The 20,969-nt window shown below is 41.2% G+C and overlaps 1 protein-coding gene across 21 annotated transcripts in view; it reads right to left on the minus strand.

Moving 5' to 3' along the window:
- CELF4 (CUGBP Elav-like family member 4) overlaps positions 1–20,969 on the minus strand; it is a 749,745-nt gene that overhangs the window by 189,103 nt on the left and 539,673 nt on the right. The gene's annotated exons all lie outside the window — the stretch shown is intronic.

The raw sequence follows: 20,969 nt of genomic DNA on the forward strand, positions 1-20,969 counted from the left end.
AGTCTATTCCAACCAAAGCAACATGATTTCATGCAACCGACACAAGACTATTGTAACCTCAAAAGCCAGTTGCTGAGACAGAAACACTGGAAGCTTCTAACCACAGGCCACTCTATTCCTCAAGAGACTGAGTGCCATAGAACTGCCTCACTGTTGGCCATCCTCATCATTCAAACGCCAGACAGTGCCCCCAGCACGAGCCTGGGGACTCAAGCTGTCTCTTTGCTGAACAATTGCATTACTTTCAGAGGAAGAAAAAGCATGAAGTGTTTGAAGGTCTCTCTGTCTGAGCAGATTTGACTGACCAGCTCTGTTAGCAATCGTGCATCTCTGGCATGCCTGGTTAGTTAGATGCTCTTCAAAGATTTGCAGTGGGCAGTTTTAGCCATGCATCTTTTCATCTTTTATAGCTACACTCCTTATGTCAGAGCCATTAGCAATATCTCTAAACTCCCTTTCAATCGTGTTTTACGGTGACTGTGCAGTACATTGAGGTGCCTTTTATGGTTGAGATGACACTTTCATTATAAGCCGCTGTTTCCAGTGATTTGTAACTTTCCCCCCAAATTACCTTTGGGGGTTGAAATTTTCTCACATTTTCTTATTCAGAGACCAGCAGTGAATTTATTTAGAAGTTGGAAGATAATCACTGCAGTAATTTTTGAGTTATCAAAACTGGGGGGGGGGGAACTACAAAGGAAAAACGATTTCATATTTTTGATCATTAAAAAGAAAAACTAGGCATGTAGTTTCAGCATCCTGTAACACAAAATCATAAAGCGAATGCATGTTCCATGAGACTCCTGCTTATTGTGATTAAATTTGGGCAGAGAAAAAAATGAAACTCAATGAGGACTTGTAAACCACTCAGATACATTGCAATCCTAATAGTAAGAGATGGAGAATTTATTTATACCCATTGGAGGTTGAAGAATGTTTTTTGCTAGCTTCAGCATTTTGCATTTCCTGAGCTTTGTGCGGTCAGCCCTTACAACAGCATCAATAAATGCCTTTTGAATTCATAAGCCAAACAGTCATAGCCACTCAACAAATATATAGGCAAATGCAGCTAAGGTATTTACCCACTCTTCTGAAGGTATTTACTCACTTCTCAGTACATGTGTGCTATAGTACACTTGATAGTTCTTGTTGATTCCCATAATAATACTTGTTGATACCAAATATTTTCAGACTTTGTTTTGGCTAAAGAATAGTAGTTAGAGTCTGGGCATATGCTGTTTTCAGTTGTGTTTATTTTTCTTTTCAGGGAAATAAAATGTATGTTGTCTTGTTTCCTTCTCAGTGCTTAAACCTGTTCTGTGGATATGATTTTTTTTTGTGTGTGGCAGTGGCTTTCACATGAAAACCTAAGCACCATCAGAGCAAGGCTGCTGGGTGAAATGGACACCTGCTTTGATAAAAAGTTGAATATTCTTAACAACAAACGGGAAGATATTATGGCTGCTGCAGATCTACCTGGGCTTCTTTTAGGTATATATCAAGAGGAAAATAAATATGGAGACAGATTCAGTTCAGATTGTTCTCTGTGGATCTGCTCCAATGTTGGCTCCAGCCAGTGGGTCCTTTTTCATTGGCTTTAATGGCTTTCCAATCAGGCTCTAGGGTCTGATTTTATGTTCAATGATCCTGTTATTCATGATGAGGTTTCAGCAATTTCAAAGTAACTGGAGTTGCCAAACAGTTTCGGATGTGAATGGTTCACTTCCCTCATAAATTTTGCAAAAGCAGCTCCACCTACAGGATCCCCAAAATTAGCAAGAGTTAAAGAACTGCAAAAGGAGCTATGAAGCCTTGCCTGAGCTTTTGCAATTTGCGTTAGCCTTCTGTTAGGATTCCCCTGTGCATTTTAACTTGTGCAGGACTGTCTTACAAGCATCTCCTCTAGACCCGCAATAGTACCTCTCTAATACAACTAAACCCATAAATCACCGCTTTGTGTCTAATATTTTAATTGAAGAAACTCTTAGCTATACCCCCTTTGAGCAAAGTACTTAACTACCCCACTTTAATTTTCAATATAAAGAAACCTGAGCAAATGCACTCACTTAAATGTTAGGTAGAGCTGAATGGTTTCAGCAGCCTGATCCTAAGAGAATGCAGCAAAAGTCTTTCCTCACATCAGAGGTCACAACCAAGATGATGTTTTCTACTTAAGGGTGAGTTACTTCATCTTGCAGTATGATATGCTGTATTTAACGCTTCATTTTAAGCTGCTTTGGCTCAAATGAATATAAATACCCAATGGTCATTCTCTTTATTAAACTGGAGCTACACAAAGGACTAATAATCTGGTTGTCTTGTTGTTCAGTCTAATTATAGTAGGGAGTGTGAGGAATCCCATGTGCCTCCTAACTTTGGATGAAAACAATTAGTCTGCAGATTTCCTCTTTTTTGGCTTTTATTACTATCATTATTACAATTAATAAACTTCATCTTCACCGCCACAGTCTACCGAAGTGCGCACTGCAAACCAGGAGAGAAAAGCAAAATGAGGTATTCTGTCTTTTTCACATGATTTCTGTCTTCCTTTCCTGGGTAAGATTCGCTTTGTATATCACGGCAGTGATCTCAAAGGCTGGATCCTGGAGAAGTATGTTAGAACAAAATGCTCAAAAATGCTTTTGGTAATGGAAGCTGCTGTCAACATTTCTCAAGAATATGCCAAGCGCAAACCTTGAAGAGGGGCCCTGGGGAATGATTTATACTATGGACTGATACAGTAAACGCAATTTGTTTTAATTAAGGTGATGGCTTATTGCATAATTTACATTGCGCTGGCTGAAATGACCACACCAGGCAGTTTTGGAGAATCACAAGCCATTCACATAAATTCCACTAACTGTAATACAGCAAATGTTGCAGGAAACAGTTTCATCAAGAAACATAAATGCAACATTCCTCCTTCTCACAAGTTTACACCAAAACTAATTCTGCAGTATGTCTTCAGCTTTTAGCTCCTATATATTATGAAGTATGGTGTTGCACTCTCTTCCCCTGATAAACTTAACAAACCTGCAAATACGATCAGCATTCAAAACACCCTGCCAAAGCAGCAACAAAAAACCTGCTGCAAAGGAGGCAATCATATCTCTAGCCCATCTAGCTGATCAGGGCCTCTAAAGCTGCAGAGGATGTTATGCTGATGTACTGCAGCCTACAAGCCACCAGTAACAGCATAATTTTGAAAAGTGATTTCTGTTTTTATCTGGGAGAGGGTGTCCAGCACAACCTGAAGTATCGGTGCTATTCAGAGTGTGCATACCAAGCTGATTCACTCCAGTTTTGGCTTTTGCACTCTCAAGTTAGTAGCCCTCAAAAACCCCTTGCAATTATGCAATTAAAAAGTGAGTCATGAAGTAATGAAACAGAAATACAATTGAGCAGAATTAAATTTGCCTAGGTCAGCATAATATTGACATAGTCAAATGTCTTCAGAGACAATTTTATAATATTTACTTTCTTTTCATGTCACTTTATACTTCTAAGGCAAATATAAATAGATATGCTGTTCAGCATATATATGATACAGAGTATACATAGAGACACTGTAGTATCATGTATTGTATGAATAGAGCTAGAAAAAACCGAGGGATCTGGCAAAAAAAGGGTGCCATTTTATTGTTAAATATTTACTACATCAAATGAACCACTCATGCACTTCAGTTACTCCAGTCCCAGAAAACTATAAAAATCATAACTTGAAACAAAACAACAACAAACATCTTACCACATTAGTGAGGTAATTAAAGACAGAAGGGAAGGAAGGAAAGAAAAAAGACTTCAGATCAGCATTGGAACTGATGATTAAACAAAATGATTGTATGTATTTTCTCAGAGAAACAATGATAAGCCACATAGAAGTGTGAATCTGATTCCTACTACATTATCATAGATTAAGCTCACTTAACAGCAGCTACCTAAAACTCGCATGCCTATTCTGTCTATAGGCAATAGCAGTAGGTTTCCAGAGATCTGTTTGTGATCTGAGGATAGGGTTTTAAAATAAACAGGATGAGCCACCCATGCTAGCAAAGAAATGACTTTAGATGTGACCTACTCCCAGTCTATTGCATGGGGTTTGCGGCAGAAGAAAGCAGTGGGGCGCATGTTGGACTGTCTGCATCACTCTTTAGAAACCAAGCAACAGAGCTTGCCACCTTGTTCAGGCATCCACTGGCATTGTCAACCCAACACGTCTGGCAGTGGTGCTCTATGGGCACACCTAGCAACTGCCTTCTCCCAGGGGTAACTGAGTCACCCAGAGCCAGCCCCAGGACTCTCCAGCAGACTGACAGCACCGGCAAATGGAGAGCTTGACTTCACACACCTTTGAGTCTACATCTGTCTAAACAGAAATCATAGGTTTGCAGTGCTCGTGTTCAGCTGCAGCTTCCTCTTTCAGCTGCCGAATGAAACAACGCTCCTTACTGTGTTTCTTTTTTCCTCAGTGCTTGCTGTATCTATTTATTTTGTTCTCTGCTGGAGGACACAGACCTTTTCTTAGTGTTTGGGCAGTGCCTCGATCTCAATTTGAGGAGGGAGAAGAGGCAGATCTAGGTGCTGCCCATTTACAGAGGAATGTCAACTTATGTTGGTAGATGTGCTCTTTCCTCCCCCTCCCACTCTGCTGCCTGTGATGTGATGTTATCAGTTTGCCTCCTGTTTTTCCTTTTGGAATACCGTAAATATAACAGCAAGCCAGAGCTGGTTTTGAGCAAAGCTCCTCACTGCATTATACATGAGTTTGAAAACAAGAGGAGTTTGTTCTGAATCCCACTTAGCCTCGTGAACTTTCACAGGTGAATTTCAGGCCTATTCGGCTAGCTAAAGCTGAAGTTTGAATTATGAAACAACGGGGGGGTGCTTTGAATCTCTTCTGCCAGGAAGACTGAGGGAGACAGCATTTTATTTTTCAGCCTTATTAAAACTTCTCTATAGAGAGGAAGTCGATCTTTTCAATTGCTCTTAATCTCCAGAGAAATCTCCCACTGATCCCTAAAATGCCGAACTTGCAATCCTGGAGTAGTTTTTAACCTGCAGCGCTGGAATGCTTCTAATATTTCCAATACTGCTTAAATGCATCTCCCTTTGCCAATTACCCTGCTGTAGCTGGATGCTTCCAAAGCCTTCTATGGTGCTAATTTGCACAGAGACAATACTTGTTGTCTACAGACTTACGGGACCACCTGTGCCAACCTATGCAAAGTGTTAGACCCTGTGATCCCAGGTATTTGATAGGCATGCTGAAGGATGAGCCTGCAACTCAGTTTCAGTCTTATTTCCTAGAAATGAGACTGGGAATGTAATTCGGCTCTAGCACATCTACTTTGGACAAATATCTTTGTTTTTACGCGTCTGTCTCCAGGTTTTGACAGACAGATCAGTCAAATGTCCTACAGCAAGGTGTTATGTTTGTCTGCAAACTGTTGTCTGGACAGGAGCCCCTGTGCCCAGCCAGATGGAGGGGCAGAGAGACAAAGAAGCAGACACTCCTGCTAGAAGCCGTGAACTGTGAGAGAACTTCCTGTAATGTGGATAGGATTTCTCTCCTGCCTATGAGCGGGAGAGTGGGGCTGAGGCAGCAGCTCCACTGGGATGAGATGTTCCGCCTGAGGGGATGGTAGTGGGAGAGGAAAGTGGGGGGGAGAGAGTTGTCAGCATCTGGATCAAAATTGCTTTCTTGAAGACAAAAGACAACATCCAGTTCAGTAATCTGAAAGCATTGGCTGAGTTTTACCTGCATTTTTACCATGTGCTGCTTAAAGATGATGAGCGTGAGATTAACAGCCTTTGTTTTCAGATTTTAGCTGCTTCTCTTCCCTGGCCTAGAGTGATTCTTTATCTCAATTGCCAGCTTTGCATGTCATTCAATTCAACTTAATCACAAGGATCCACAAATCAAGCGATTTCAGGCTGGGGGCTCTGCCTTACAAAACCTTTGCACGTCAGCAAATAGGATTTTCTTGCACTTCCTCATGGCCTTAACAAAGACATTTGCTCTCAGTTTATAGAATTTACATAGTGCAATTTGGGCATTTCACACTGTTGTTTGCATGAGGATCCTTTTGAAGTCAGAGAGCTTGGATGGCCTGTATGAATGAATGGGGATTAGTACTGCATATACAAGTTGCTTCCAGGCTGGAAAGCTCCTAATTTAATGACCAAGCATTTAAACCAGATTCAGAGTCAAGATATTCAGCTGATTCGAATTAGTGAAAATCTTGCATGCTTAAAGTTTAAGTGAAGAATTTCAACAACAGATAATCACACCCTAATATTAGGTTATTAAATTGAGTTATTGTGCAGCATTCTCTATGGTTGCTTCACATATGCTCAGACCTTCATGCAAATAGTTAGCGCACCTCAGTGTATATGGCTCACCAGAACATTCAGATGTGGGAGAAAACCTGGATGTAAGAACATTGTGAAGTTGGACTTGGTTGCCTCTAAGTAGTCATCATACAGTAAGAACACTGCAATAAGATATGAAAACCCAAGGATACATTGATACATATCTGGCTGAGAATTTGTGTTTTTTTTTTTGTCAGCTACCACATTCACTGGAAAGCAGAACTTTGTGTGAAAATTTAAATTATGTGTGATTTTGGATCAAGGAACCCTGACCAGTCTGATCTTTTCAATATTGCCCTTTTTGGAGCAAAAGTCTGATTCTGGGACACAGCAATATTGTTGGTGAAATCTTATTTCAAAGAAAAAATTTTAATTTTTATCTAAAGTTTGACCTGAATTCTAAAAGGACATGAATGGGTTAAATAACCCCCACTTAAATACAAATGTATATTTAATGTAAAAAGTACATTTCGGGTTGACCCAAAATTGAATTTTTATTTTTTATTTTTTTTAAAGAAAGTAAAAGGCAGACTCGCTCTAGAGAGCACTCTCTAATGTTCAGGGGATTTATATAATTTTAGCAGAAATAAGCAGAGAGATGTAAACCACAAAGACTTTCAGGCCTTCTGATCCAGCATTATTATGTACCCAGCAGAGATCAATGCCTCAAAGAAAAGCGTAAAATCCCCTGCAATGCCCTATTAAAGACTATACATTTGATAGTGATTAGTATATGGATGACTGAGGTTCCACCTCTTCTCCTTGTTATTAGCTCCATCTAATGTGATGTTCCCTATAAGGGCTGCTGTGATCACATGAATTTGAGCAGAATTGCACTGGAGGAAAGCAGAGAAGAGTCTATATCACAAAAACCTGTAGGTCACTTTGCTGTCAATCCAGTCGATGCCTTATTCTTCTTTCAGGATTAATCACTCTTGCCTAAAAACTCAGTTCCTTCTGGGGGAGTTGTGGTAACGCTTTGCACCAGCATAACCGAGTGTTTAGAGTGGGATGTGAAGTGTGATTTTGCAGCCAGTTGCTGTGGTTGTGTGGTGCCGAATGGGTATGTAGGTAGGCATAACGGACCCTTCAAATTGGAATTTGGCTCTGGAAAAGACGTTAACTATTGCAGCCTTCCCCAAAGTGCCATGTTATCTGTAATGGCCACAGGCTTATGGTTATAGGCTGCAGGTTGTGCCAAGGAATTAGGCACTGAGCTGTTTCACTGGAGCTATGAAAACTGATTTCTACAAAGTTGGAAGCTTCATTGTTTGCAATCATCTGGGATCAAAGATTGAGAAGATGGGTTTGTTGTTGCTTCCTGGTATCTTTAAGAGTCCTGGCATTTTATTCAGATAGGCTGATTTGTCCATCCTTGCTGATGTGTACATAGCTCGTCAAAACTGGTGCTACACTGTGCAAATGAATGAAGGGATGATACATGAAACTTCTGTCAGGATGAGAAAGCCCAGCATGTCTGAATATCGCTATTCCAGCCACAGCACCCCTATCACAGATAGTGGATTGGGGATGGAAGAGGAGGTACAACACTTTTATGTGGATCTATGGCAATCAAAACCTCCCTGTTCTATCCAGAGCTTTAGAAAAACAATTATGGCCACATCACTGAGGAAGAACACATTTGTTGAGAGTTCCAGGACTCTTCTACCCAGGACCTATAAAAACATGAGGAAGACAATCCAACCCCAAGCTGACTAACCCTTCAAAACTGAAGCAGGCATAGTGAAAGGTGGGAACAAAGATGCTTTGCAATGACCTCATTTCTGAACACACGTCCCATGCTCCCTGGAGAAGGATGTCAGTCTTTTTCTTCTCCTTTTCCTTTGCCAAGTGATTATTTCCCTCCTAGTGCAATAAATGTGGATGCAAAAACCTTTCATAACTGATCAAGTCTACAGGCTCCATTTCATGGCTGCTGAAGTAAAAACAGTGGCATTTCTCTGCCCCAAACTCCCCGCAGAGACAGCTGAAGCCTCGGTGGTCCCATCGCACCATCAGGCTTGTCAGCATAAAATCACATCCCTCAGTGGTTTCCACTCACTCCGTAACTTTAGCAAGCTGAGAAAAACTCAAGTTTCCCAGTTGAGAGTGGTTTTGCCAGGCAATCTGAGCATATTTGGCATAAGCTATACTGAAGCCAATGCTTCCTGATCTAAGAACACAGGTGAATTCATGGACACTACAGGAGAAGCTGCTGGCAACTACATCGAAGCTGTTACCATAAAAGAGACATTCCATTCTGATCCGCAGAGCAGCCTGTCATGCGGCTTTACTGCATGTTTGCTTTTCCATATCAGCTTTAAGGAAAGGCAAAATTAAACATCACACAAGATACAAACATGGAGGCATGCTCAAACATATATACCCTGCATGCAAAAAATAGCTACACACACACACACACACACACTTACATACATGTACACGGTCCACCTTGCTGAAGATGGTAGCAAAGACCATTTTCCGAGGTGTTTAAATACCTCCTAATGCACAGACTGTTTTGTCTTTGGGAAAAGTTGCTTTTCTTTTACAAATAGAGGCTATCCGTTTAAGCTGTTTTTTGAGGTGTCAAACATAAAAATGAGATGAGACGTCAATCAGGGCCCAGGGGGATGGGGAGGGGGAGACAGAGAGCCTGAAAAATGCTTCCGACGCAAGCAGCTTGTTTAAGAACAAGAGCGTGTTGCAGCTAGCTGAATCTTTGGAGGAAAAGATGAATTTCTACCCATTTAAACATGAATAAGGTGAGATGAAGGGAAGGGGAAAATCCATGAAGGTGAAGAGCCTCTTTTTTTTTTTTTTCCTTTCCCCAGTTGTGATGGATGATTCCAGCCTAAAGTACTGAGACTCCCAGTGAAGAAAACATCTACAGTGATTTTGATAAATAAATGTGTAGACCTTGCAGTTGCCACCTTGAAGTTGGTGAGAAAGAAGTTTACACTTCATAGTGGGTTTTTTTTTGTGCATGGGGCTCAGAAGGGGCAAGGTTGGGGCAGTCCTACTGCTCCTGCACTAAGAAGAGAGACTCAGGCATCATTTCCCACTGTTTTTAAAATTGCAGCACCCACAGAGGCTGGTTTTCAAGATAACAACTTACGGCAAATTTGGGATGGCATATGAGGCTGCCAAGTGCTTGCAAAAGGGAAGGAAGAGGGCCATTTGTCTTGCTGACCTCCAGTGCTGTTTTCTCTCTTTCCCTGTGTTATGCCCTGGGTAGTGTGCAGGCTGACTGCATGGAGCTGTGATCAAGCATCTTTGGAGCAGAAATATACTCCCAAACCTCAAAATATTTGTTAGTGGAGACATATGCATACATTGCTTACATGGATCAAGCTTGCAGGGTTTCTGAAGTGCAAGAATTCCCTGCCATGGAATGTGGCTCCATTCACACATTGTATGAGTCAAGGCAGTCCTTGAACCTTTTCTTCCCTTCAGACTGTAGCCCCTTACTCAGAGGAGCTGTTTTGCCACCTACAGAATGTGGCTCCTTCTAAGAGCATCAGGGGATGTACTGAAAACTATTGTATTTCTGCATGGTTTTGAAGGAAAGTAAAGAAAAGTATTCAATCCCATTGCACTTATGATTGGCAAAACACAATAACCCAAATTGAAGTACGGCTCATATTACAGTGAATAGACTGCACATGTGGAAAGAGAAGCCTTTGAAGCACTATTGTTTTACATCCCAGCAATGTTTGTAGTGCTGCTCTGCAGAAGTGTGCCAGGGAAGTGGTGTACAGTCATTCACCAACTCTGATTTCTGCATCAGCAGTGTTTCTCCCCTGAAGCACTCCCAGTTCTGTCTTGGCCAGATTTAACACTGTTTTGCTGATGAGATGTGAACAGACCAGAAGTGTCAAACTTGTCTTGGAGAAACTAAACTCTGGTGCTTCTGTCAGTCCCTGAATTAGAAACAAGCATTGCTGGATTCCCAACCCAACCTTCATTTAAAAAATAGTAATGAAATTGGTAATGAAAGAAAAAAAACATTCCTTAGCTTTCAGCATACTGGGAATCTGCTCGCATCGCTTGTCCCCTGACTTCAGTTTCCAAAGCCCATTGAGATAGTACCACATCAACACATGGGAAAGGGCAAATGAGGACAAAGACATATTCAACTGGAGAATATACTCAGTCCTTTCATTCACTTCCCCAGCATGCGGATTCCTGATGAGGACAGCTACGGTCCTACAAAAGGCAGTTGTAATTCCTCTCTCCCATTCCTGCCCAACAATGAAGGGTTTGAGCCTGCTCAGCTTGCGTGTGGAGCTACAGAAAACCAGACAAAAAAGACTGAGCTAAATGGAGAACACAAACACATCTCTGAGCTACACTAATGAGAACATAACTAATATGTTACATATTCCCAGCAGCACAAAGGAAACCTAAGGGAAGCACAGGCAGTCAGAGGTATTTCACTAGCTGTAAGCTAGTTTTATTCACACAAAGGTCTATCTATCTGTGTATTTATGTTCCTCTACTGGTTTCTTATACCCTCAGAAATGCCTTAAACTTTGAATCTGAGACTAAATTGCTTGGCTGTCTGTGCAAAGCTACATCAAAACCCAGGATCCAAGGTATAGTGGGAGGGGTGAGCTTTGGTTCACTAAGGGTGTGGAGAAACTCTTGAAATCCTACATGACCCCTTTTATTCCCTCTGAAGTTTGCTCAGTTCAGTTAGTAACCAGAGAGCTTCTGAGAGGCTCCAGATTCACCCATGCTGCAAGATGAAAGGAGGGTTAGAAGGAAGGCTATAAACAAGATATATATCTAATTTTTTCTCCTCTGCAGCAAACTATGGCAGAGACAGCAGCAGATAAGAATGCAGATGTCCATGTCATTTGCTCCCCAGTATATCAGGGGAATGACAGGTCAACACTTGGGTTTGCAGTGATTTGCATTTCTGAGATGAGCAGGGTGACAATTTGAGGTGACATGACAGCAAGAAATGTTTGTAGCTGTATTGGCCCTTAAGAAACGGGACAGGACAGGCAATGTGACATCTCTTATTGGGCTGATGGACAAACCCATTCGGGGGGATATTCCCGGAAGAGGATGCTCATCCTAACACGTGAAAAAGATGGAGGGAAGCTTTTCTATTGAACCTGTCACGGGGTTTCCTTGTTGTCTTGTTTCCTTGTTGCCTGCCCTCCCTTCCACATTAGTGCAGGCCCTTGGTGCAACAGAGGTGTGACAAAAAGCTGCTGTCACAGGGACTTGCTGGCAAGCACTGTGTGAAGTCACTGTTCTGAGGCTTGTATGTTTCTATTCCCTTTCCACTCCAGTGAAGCTGATTTGCACACTGGGGTCAATTAACTGCCTCCACCAGTGCATTCTGCAGTAGCAACTACCTTGTGTTAAATAAAAGGTTTTACTGGGGGATGGATGGGTGAAAGCAGCAGGGAGAGCAGTGAAACATTGGAAAGAGACAGAGAGCAGGCTTCTTTTGTCACCGCTCTCTCCTGTTCTCCTTTGCAGATCCTCCTGATGCCTGATTCTGCTCTACAAACAGCCAAATGCAGCCCATCAGGATTCCTGAGTTTTGCATGCTCTTTTTGGAGGACCCTTGCCCTTAAACAAAGGGTCTTAAGCTGGCTGAGGGACAGGGAAAGACTGAGTGGCAATGTGTCTCGGGCTGTGAGCACAGAGATCAGAAAAAGAGCCAAGTTTATGCCTGTGAGAACTTCTGTCAGAATATTTCTCCAATTTCTAATTGGAACACAAGCTTTTCAGAGGAAAATATTAATCACAATTGTGAAAGTTTTCCTACCAACTCTAGCCAAGGTGGAAGATGCTGTCCAAATTGAATCACAAATCCCCTCAGGCCTTTTGGCTGGTCTGCTAGGCAGGTGGGTTGCTGTCCAGGAATAAAAAAAAAAAACAACAAAATGCCCCTACTATACAGGCTGCAAAGGCTTCCCTGCTTTGTTCTTCATGTCGTGTTTAAGGGATCCCTCCTCTGCCCAGTGGAGCATCCCCATTGACTTACAGCAGTTGGAGAGCAGACATGTGGCTTTCCCTTGTTGAAACAACTGATGTATTTCATCCTAGAGAAAATTGCCTCTGAGTACCTCATAAAACAAAACCAGAGTGTACATAGCAGCATATTTTGAAGTCCTAACTCAAGCAAAAGCCCATGGCAGGGAAGAAAGATTTAACTGAATGGGAATAAAGAATCTGTGCTTTGGAAGTTGACAAGACATTTGGGATGTGCTATACTGAATGCTGGAGTGGAAAGGACTAGGCAAACGTAGGGTGCTGTAACTACTATTTGAAAAAATCTGTGCTAGAAAACCCAGCTCAGCCACTAACTAAAACATGAGCCAAGAGTTTCACAGAGCTTAGCACTGTTGGAATTTGGGAACTCATGGTCTAGCTCTTTCTTAAGCAGTGTTAAGTACATTTATTTAGCGATTTTAAATGGCACTGGAAATGAAGTTGATTTACCAAGCTCCAAAATTATTTAAAACATCTATTACAGAAAATAACATTAAAGACAGAAGGAAAGGAAGCCAAAGCAAAGAGCCCAACATTTTAGATTTAAGTGACTCAGCCTCTCTTTGTACTGAAAAGACTTTAAGATGAACCACTGACTGCACAGCAAAGCCCCGGGCAGTTTTGCATCTTTCACTATAGTTTCTCATGGGTTTGTCACTATGTGATTTTGGAACAACAGAAACAAAAAGAAGTATCTTGCCAGAGCTGGCCTTCTGTGGATTAGAGTGTGAATGCAGCAGACGTCCTGCATTGCAAACTGGGATTTCTTGAACCAGAAGAGTGGTTTGCAGGAGCAAACCATGCAACGTTCTCACCATGTAAGGGTGTATCAGACCGCTGCTCCTACATTTTACAGTGCCCCCAGATCACCTGTCTCCACTACTTTTACTCATAAATACATAGAACTGTTCAGTTTCTGTCATGGAACTGTAGAAAAAGCAGTTAAAAATGAAATTAATCCCACAGCTTCCCTCTGAAATGTATTTATTGTCTAGTATTACAGGTAAGGAGCAGGCACAGACAAACTTGTCAGCCTGACCAAACACATCCTTTTTAAGGCTTCCTAGGATACCATACACCATTCAAAGCCCATCTTGAATTTCATTTCCCATGACACAACCAAGTGTTGGTGGCTGTAAATCTGAAACACCACTACTGATTTCTGGACAGCTGGGTTGGATTTATACCAGCCTAAACAAACTGTTCAAGGAAGAATGTATCCTTCAGAGGTAATTTTATGCTACATAAAAGCATATTTTCCATCACGTTGCCTGGTTAATTAGATAAGCGTGATAACTGTTCACGGTAGGGGGATCTGCCCAGTTCTCAGGCTGCCTCAGTGCAAGCAAGCTCAGGGACCAAGACTGCATGACTCCGTTCACTGACAGAGCACTTACTGCTTTGACTATGTGGCAAAAAACACTGGCCTGATGGAGAATTTGTGTTAACCCAAAAATGGCACAAGGCTTGTATGCCTGTAACTCCATTTAACTTTCAACGAATAGCATTCCCACAACTTCCCCAGCATATTAGCATCTTTTTGGTCAGTTCCAGCAAAGTGGACAAGAGCTAAGATTTGGCTTCATCCATGTCTCTTCCTACTCTTTTGTACCACCAAGTAGTGCAGGTAAATTGGTGGGAAATATTGCAGAGGAGCCACTCTGCTACTGCTCACTCAATGTATTGATGAAGGACATCAGTCTGCTGGGGCTGGATGTTCACATCATGGCTATTCCCCACAACAAGGAAGGGCAGTTTGAAGCCTGTTTGTTTCTGCTTTGGAAAATTAAGTGGCATCTGTGCACACATGCACTTGTGTATGCATGTTCTGTATGCAAATGCATGCAGAAATGCCCCTGGTGTTTAGTTTGGCAGAGCCCAAAGATGTGACTCTATTTCTGCATGTTTTTTTTTTTCCTCCACAATGGTGGCTTTTTTCTGTGCATATCCAACAGTTATATTTTGGTCCTTTCCAGCTGGAATGAAACTTACAGTCCAAAAGAAATAAAAAAGAAAAAAAGAGAGATGGGAAGAGTAACTGAGGGAAATATGAAGAGCTGAGTGCCAGAGGCTGCCATCCAGAGATTTCTTTTGGCTCTCCCTTTCCAAGAAAACAAGAGTGAAGCAGTGTGCCAGTGCTGGGCTGCAGATTCCTCTGGCGCAGAAGGACTGGCTGCTTGGGAAAGATGTCTAGGAATGCCATGAACATCTACATAGTCCATCTCATTTTTAGGGAAAGGGGTTGATTTAGAGTGAGCAGAACACAACTTTCTTCATCCACCTTCCCCCTATCCTATCACAGGCCAGGACACTTAGACATGCTCAGTGTTGGTAGCAGTCAGGCAGCGTAGACCTTTTCTGTTGCAAAATCTGTGCTTCCTATGAGGTACGGCAAAATTTGGGTATTTAGGAGGTCTGGATTTAATCTCTGGCTCTGCCGGAGATTTCTGTGGCCTGGAGCAAGCCAGATTTTTGCTTCAGCAATCATATTTTTGTGACCAGCTTTGCTTACTTTTCCTTGGAAATCAATAGGATTTACCCTAGCCCTGTAGTGAAGTGCGTTTATACATGCTTGGCTAGGCTAGGTGAGATTTGTTCAGCATCCTGTAGCCTTGAAGCTGAACTAGAAACAAATTGTTTTGAAGCAGGTTCTATTTGGGGATAACTGATTCAGATGGAAGTTGCGCTGAAGCAGGTGCACAAAAGCATCTCCTTTACACCTTGCAACACCTTTCTTCCCCATCTTAGAATCACTAAACATGCCAAGATTAAGAAAATGCTTTCCTAAAGACCACAGGAAACTTGGACCCAAAGGGTGACAGTTTTCACAGATATGGAAAATCTATGAAAGTTCCTTTCGACTTCGAAATCAAGTAGTGTGCTGTGCTTCATTACATTTCCTAAACTAGTCATCCAATAATAGCTTCTGATTGCAGATAAAAAAAATTCTTTGTCTATACCCATCACAGGTAGATGAAAGAGGGCAGAGAAGAGGGACAAAACAGTTCTTAAAGAGGGCAAACACTGACTGGATCTGGAGTAGGAAGTCAGGTAACGAGGGCTATGTTAAAGATTGCAATCAAGCAGGACATACAACATCAATGCGGTCCAATTCTGAAGGTGAAGCTGAGGGATTTCTGACATAGTTGCTTGGTAGATATGGACTACGGGTGGCCTTACAGAGAATGTCATCCACTGAAGAAGTCATTGTCTGGTAACCAAGAAGTACAGATGTCGCTTCACTGTACACCATTTGGACTCCCTACACTTTGGTTTTCCCTGAGTAGAAAAAGTTCTGAAACAGTCAGATGGGTGGACAAATAAAGCCTGCTTTACTTGATTTTCTAGGTTTCATTTAATGAATATTTAGTGGGCCAATTCACTCTGTGATACCTATGTATATAAATGCATTTTTGCCTCTGTAAATTTACACACAGAGCCTATTCTATGTGCACATGTGCACATCTGTATGTAAATACATACACAAAGTAGAGAATGATGTTTCTGCATGTTACATATATATATATACACACACAGAGGTCTGTCTGTCTGTTTCCTTGAAACACTTGTATTACAAGCATAATTTTCTTCCTTACCCCTTATACAAGTCCTTTTCTTTAACCTCCTCTCAAAACACCTCTAGTGCCTCATTCTAGTGCCTAATTGACCTTATCATTAAGATTTTTTTAACTAATGTCTAAGCTAAATGTTTCCTTTTTAGGATTCAAGCCATTGCTTCTTCTTATGTCTCTCTCAGTCATGTCTGCATAATATGGATTGATACGCTAGTCAGGGATGGTTTCAAAAGAAGCAAATAACATCCATTAAGAAATGGCAATATAGGAATGACTCATATAAAAATATCCATCTATCTGTATATGTATTTCTTTCTGTGTGCAGAACACACAAACCATTCCAAGTACAAGCACACACACAAACAGGACTGCTGCATTTCAAGGATTTACAACATTTAAAATCCACAGACCCGTAAGAGTATATTATCTCACCCCCTGAATATCCCAAACTACTACATGCGCATGTCCTTGCAGAAGCCCAGTAAGTTGTGGCTGACTGAAGCACAGCTTGTCTGTTGCTAACTGTGCCAGTCATGCTAATTTTACAACCTTGTGATCCCTGCTTTTAGATAGTGAAAAGTTAGGTGAGATAAATCCCACCCAAAACCTGTGAAACTGTAGGTCTGAAAATCCTCATTGTTTAAATTATACAGGTTTGTGGGATCCAGTGAAAGAGTCCTCTAGGCCCTGATTAAGATCTCTATTTGCTGCTTTAATTCAAAACAGTATTATTAATAGTGCTAGTAATAAGCAGTACAGAATGCAAATCCTGCTAACACATGCTATCAAAGCCTGCACAGACTTTAATAGTTGAATGTTTGTAAAGTACTTTTTGATTTAAAAAGAAATAAAATGTGCAAGAGAACTGACTTATTATTATTATGACTTCAACTACACTAACCGTGTGTTTTTCCCCTCACTTTTCTAATTATTTACACAGTGAATAGCAATGTGCTGGTGATGGCACCAGGCTTTCCTCAGACAGGGTATGATTGTGTAAATACTGATAGCGAGCAGTAAGGGCTAATTTTAAGATGGATAATATAGCTATTAAGATCAGAGTTCACTCTCCATTGTAGGTGATTGGGGTGTAAAATGCAAGGGACAGAGGTAGGCTAACTGCTAACAAGACTTTTTCTTGCTGGTGCTCAGAAATGTTTAAGTATAATGATTAGACAGAAGTTGTTACTGTTTTTAATGAATAATTTGTTGCACAGTGGTGCCCAAACCAAAAGTCTTTGATCATTACAGTAGGCTCTTCCCTCTTTCTGTTCCCAAAGCCCATTAGAATAATTTAACTAGCTTCAAGTTTCAGCACAGCTTGTTGTTGCTGGAAACTAGCTACTTTGTCCAATCCAACTTCAAATTAGACAATATAATTAGAAGAGCATCAGCCACTTCATTGGAAGGACCATACTTTCACCATCGAAAACATCTCATCATTCTTATACTCTGACGTTTTCTTCGTTTTCAGCCTTCTCTTAATTGCCATTTGTTTGGACTTCACAGGAACACCACAGTTTAAATTTGCCCCTTCATGTTCATATAGTTATCATGTCTTCACTGCTTAAAGTGATAAGTACCTCTCCCTGAATATTTTTGCTATGCGTTTCTCTGACTTGTCCAGGCACTTACACTTCTTTCTCTTTTTTGGCCCCAAAAGGAGGACAATCTTTTGCACACTGTGCCATATCACAGCTACACATAGCTGGACCTTTATTCTGCATCTGCCACATATTTACAACAGAGATCTTAAAATCTGGGGGAAGCTTTTTCAAAACCATTTCATTGCTTTGTGGTTCACAGCTAGTGTGTTTCTGGAATAACAGAAGACAAACGGACCTCAAAGCCTGGACCACGTGAAAATGAAATAATAAGCAGTATCTTTTCCTTCTAATCTTAGACTCTTACAGAAGTGGAAACAAGGTGCTTCTTGCATCTGACATAAGAGGGATACAAAATGAACATTCAACAAACTTCATTTCTGAAGATTACCTCCCACAAATCAGAATACGAGATCTTAACTCTGCTGCTGTAAATTGATAAAAAAGCCCTGTAAGATCAAGCCGTATCTGCTATAATCCTCCAGTAAACACAGTTTTACTCTGCAAAAAATCCCACAAGTGAAAAGTGTGACAAAGGAACAGAACCCCAGGATGAACCTAACTTTGGGCCAGAGAGATACAAACTTTGGCAGTACAATAATCATGTTGGGGGAAAAAAAAACTCTCAAACCCATGGCAGAAACAAATCAATTTATGGTTGTCTGGAAGAACACGCAGAGCTCTGATGCTGTAAGTCAGCACTGCTTTCGTCAAGAAATTCTTATCCCATTGGTTAGGCTACTATTAAATGTTGCATTTGAATACTATTGAGTATATTGTGTGGTTTCTTTTGTTTCTTTGTTTCTGGATGGAGACTTAGTTATCTAATATTGGAAAAAGGGGAAAGAAAAAAAAACCTGTTTCTACATTGTATTATATCGACATATTGGGATTTCATCTTGCATAGCTGAATCATTTGCATCTGACAGGTTCAACTACATGGAAGATGTTGGACTTCACAGATAATTCTAAGGAATGTTTATAAATCTAGAGAGCTGCACCCGTTGACTTCTGCTCCACACTGAGGCAGAGTAACCACATTTTCGGAAAAAGGCTTTCCTGTTTCTGTGACAGAAGAGTTTTTGGTGGAAGTCATTCACTTTTTATTGCTTGAAGAAGACAGCGCCAGGGTGACAAATTTCAGTGTAATGGTCATGATGTTAATGAACATAAATCAAAGAGTGATTTGGCCAACTATAGTGTCTCTGGGAAGGCTTTCATTAGCTAAAGGGATGTGTTGTGCTTTTGGCATCATTCAGTTCAGAGGGCAAAGAAACAGGAATCAACCTTCTCCCTTCACGGTGTGCTGAAGATCAGGTGCTCCTGCTCTTGGCTAAGGGGGATGAGTGAAGGAAGAGCGATAGAGGTAACAATGATGCTGAAAGCAAGCTGTAATAAGGGAGTTGGAAACTGCCTTTGATTTGGAAGCTTTGAACTCATGGATTTTAGTGTGTTTTGACCAGAATCATCTAACTGCCTCTAGTCATGGTCATCTGCCTACAAAGTGCCTAACAGAACCATTTGATACTTGATGGGATAAAGACTTCCCTGGGCTATAATTCTACGGTTTACACTAAGTAACAATGGAAATGTAATCCTTGAACTCATGTCTTTGTTCATCAGTCTGTGGAGCTTGAAGAAAAAACAGTTCAAATCTAAATGACTTCTTAAAAGGAACTATAGGTGTGAGAAAAGGGAAGGGGAATTAGTGCTATTAAACCATGCTATATATAATTTGTGTGTTTTCTCAATAACATATAATTACACTCTTTCCTGGTAGGTTGGAGCTGCAGCAGGATATTTCTGATGTTTTTATTTCTATTTGGGTTATGTCAACTACATTAGTGCATATGTGCACACACATACATACATACTTCCTTTTTTGTACAACCATCCATTCCTTCATCAAGTCCATAATCATTTCTGTTCCACTTCTACAAAATTTTCATGTCCTGAAAACAGTCAAAACAAAGATTTTGTCTAATTAAAACCTGTGGCTGAGAGAATCAAGCTGAGTTTGAAGAAAGAGAATGAAAGAATTGTAAGGTACCTTTTGTGGTCTACTAACTAAACTACATTGTCTCTCCAGCATTCTGGCAAAATCAATGCACAAATCAGCTTTTTTCTTATTTAACTTACTGGTGAATGTGGAGGTGTTTCTGTGGTCACTGGCAGCTCTCCCAGAACTAAATTCTCTGAGTATGTCTTACATAGCCAGAGAACTGCCTCGGTATGCCCCTGTGTCAGGCATGAACATAGATTAGAGGCAGGTAACAAGGACGAAAGACAGAAATAGATAAATAAATTGATGCTTCTTTTCTTAGTATGTAAGAATATGAAGGTGAAGAAATCTCATCTTTCTCCATGACCTGATGCTAATCTCTTTCCTGAGACAGGAGCAATCATTGGTGCAGAATGCTTTCTAAACTGTGGACCTCATCTGTGGAATCTCCCCTTGCCTGAGCCTCATTAAACTCATTTCACAAGTAGATCTGTTCTGCACGCTGCTGTGTTCTGAAGAGAACAATTTCAGCTAGCTTGCATTAACAATGGGGTCCAGGCTGTGGGTTAAGAAGGTGGGTTAAGATTTCATGTAAGTGAGCCCTGACCTATGTCTAGGACAGATCTGTGGGATGATACTGTTTAGTATCAATGGACTTTGCATTATGCACTGTGGGGTAGAGATGAAAACCAGAAGACATTTATCTAGCACAGGAGATGCCCTAGCAAGTTGTCTTGAAGGTAGCTGTCCCAAAGATGTTGAGAAGAAAAGCCAAGTCAAATGGCATGACTGAATTTACCCAGAGGCCAACAACAGTGTCAAATATCACAGACCATCAACGGTCTGAAAGTCAAGATACTCAAGGAAGTCAAAGATCTCTTCCAGGCTCCAATATAGAACTGCCTGTATTTTTGAACAGCCCCAAGTCATTGCAGAGATGGTTACTTCTACCTGGCAGACAAACACTTGAGAAGTTCCCCTTGTTCCTGTGGCAACTCTTTACATAACTGGACAGAGTAGGAGATGGATTTCCCAGAGAGGGAAGCAGAACTTTTATAGTATCTTCCTCTCCCTATTCCCATGCTTGTCAACCAGCCCATAAGATCTCACTGTCAGTGGACACCCTTCACAAGAGATACCTGCTTGGAGGTTTCCCTGAGGTGAAGAGTAGGCAAAGGACAGACAAAAGGTGAAGAATAGATAAGAAAAACAATCATGTTACAAAATGTAGAGCTACCTTCTCAGAGAAGAGAGCAGTGAGTAATATTCAGGAAACATGTCTGCAAGTGCCTCAGGTGCCTCCTGAGTTGGCGGGTTTTACTGAGTGCCAAATTCCCTCTCTGGCTAGACAGTCACCTACAGGAAGCTCTTGGCTAAGACAGTGTTTCTGCTGGGCAGACA

The sequence above is a fragment of the Pezoporus occidentalis genome, unplaced genomic scaffold, assembly GCF_034315485.1.
Source record: "Pezoporus occidentalis ecotype Australia unplaced genomic scaffold, CSIRO_AGI_Poc_V1 ctg146, whole genome shotgun sequence".
NCBI lineage: Eukaryota > Metazoa > Chordata > Aves > Psittaciformes > Psittacidae > Pezoporus > Pezoporus occidentalis.